The 2,099-nt window shown below is 40.8% G+C and overlaps 1 non-coding gene across 1 annotated transcript; it reads right to left on the bottom strand.

Moving 5' to 3' along the window:
- Positions 1-485: 485 nt before the first annotated feature.
- Positions 486-593, bottom strand: LOC112704247 (small nucleolar RNA R71). The gene has a single exon (XR_003154882.1). It is a non-coding gene; the product is annotated as a small nucleolar RNA R71 (small nucleolar RNA).
- Positions 594-2,099: the final 1,506 nt, after the last annotated feature.

Here is a 2,099-nt window from a genome sequence, read left to right on the forward strand (position 1 = left end):
AACCTGAAAGGACACTGAAGAGGAAACTAAGAGAAGCTAAATTACAACAATCTAGAGGCAACCTTACAAAAATTTTCGAAAAGGAAGAGGAGATGGCAGCCAAAAGTAATAATGCAAGAAGGATGCTTGGTGATTATACTACACCTACTTCCAAGTTTGATGGAAGAAGCATCTCAATCCCTGCTATTGGAGCAAACAATTTTAAACTGAAACCTCAACTAGTTGCTCTACTACAACAGAACTGCAAGTTCCATAGAATTCCATCAGAAGATCCCTATTAGTTTTTAACTGAATTCTTGCAGATCTGTAAGACTGTTAAGACTAATGGAGTAGATCCTGAAGTCTACAGGCTCATGCTTTTCCCTTTTGCTGTAAGAGACAGGGCTAGAACATGGTTGGACTCTCAACCTAAAGATAGCCTGGAGTCTTGGGATAAGCTGGTCACGACCTTCTTGGCTAAGTTCTTTCCTCCTCAAAAGCTGAGCAAGCTTAGAGTGGATGTTCAGACCTTCAAACAAAAAGATGGTAAATCCCTCTATGAAGCTTGGGAAAGATACAAGAAGATGACCAAAAGGTGTCCTTCTGACATGCTTTCAGAGTGGACCATCTTGGATATATTCTATTATGGTCTATCTGAGTTCTCTAAGATGTCACTGGACCATTCTGCAGGTGGATTCATTCACCTAAAGAAAACACCTCCAGAAGCTCAAGAACTTATTGACATGGTTGCAAATAACCAATTCATGTACACTTCTGAGAGGAATTCTGTGAGTAATGGGACACCTCAGAGGAAGGGAGTTCTTGAAATTGATGCTCTGAATCCCATATTAGCTCAGAACAAGATGTTGACTCAGCAAGTCAACATGATTTCTCAAAGTCTGAATGGATGGCAAAATGCATCCAATAGTACTAAAAAGGCATCTTCTGAAGAAGAAGCTTATGATCCTGAGAACCCTGCAATGGCAGAGGTAAATTACATGGGTGAACCCTATGGGAACACCTATAATTCCTCATGGAGAAATCATCAAAATTTCTCATGGAAGGATCAACAAAAGCCTCAACAAGGCTTTAACAATGGTTGAAGAAACAGGCTCAGCAATAGTAAACCTTTTCCATCTTCTTCTCAGCAACAAACAGAGAATTCTGAGCAGAGCTCTTCTAGCTTAGCAAATATAGTCTCTGATCTATCTAAGGCCACTTTAAGTTTCATAAGAGAAATAAGGTCATCCATCAGAAATTTAGAGGCACAAGTGGGCCAGCTGAGTAAGAAAATCACTGAAACTCCTCCTAGTACTCTCCCAAGCAATACTGAAGAGAATCCAAAAAGAGAGTGCAAGGCCATTGACATAATTAAAATGGCCGAACCTAGAGAGGAAGGGGAAGACGTGAATCCCAATGAGGAAGACCTCATGGGATGTCTCCCAGATAAGAAGGAGTTCCCTATTGAGGACCTAAAGGAATCTGAGGCTCATATAGAGACCATAGAGATTCCATTAAACCTCCTTCTACCATTCATGAGCTCTGAAAACTATTCTTCCTCTGAAGAGGATGAAGATGTAACTGGAGAGCAAGTTGCTCAATATCTAGGAGCCATCATGAAGCTGAATGCCAAGTTGTTTGGTAATGAGACTTGGAAAGGTGAATCTCCCTTGCTCATTAGTGAACTAGATACATGGGTTCAGCAAACTTTACCTTAAAAGAAACAAGATCCTGGTAAATTCTTAATACCCTGTACCATGGGAACCATGACCTTTGAGAAGGCTCTATGTGACCTGGGGTCAGGTATAAATCTTATGCCACTCTCTGTAATGGAGAAACTAGGGATCTTTGAGGTACAGGATGCCACATTCTTATTACAAATGGTAGACAAGTCAGTAAGATAAGCTTATGGATTGGTAGAGGACGTGTTAGTAAAGGTTAAAGGCCTTTACATCCTTACTGATTTCATAATCTTAGACACTAGGAAGGAGGAGGATGAATGCATCATCCTTAGAAGACCCTTCCTAGCCACTGCAGGAGCTGTGATTGATGTTGACAGAGGAGAGCTAGTCCTTCAATTGAATAGGGACTGCCTTGTGTTTAAAGCTCAAGGATATTCC

Source organism: Arachis hypogaea, chromosome 7 (assembly GCF_003086295.3).
Source record: "Arachis hypogaea cultivar Tifrunner chromosome 7, arahy.Tifrunner.gnm2.J5K5, whole genome shotgun sequence".
Classification (NCBI taxonomy): domain Eukaryota; kingdom Viridiplantae; phylum Streptophyta; class Magnoliopsida; order Fabales; family Fabaceae; genus Arachis; species Arachis hypogaea.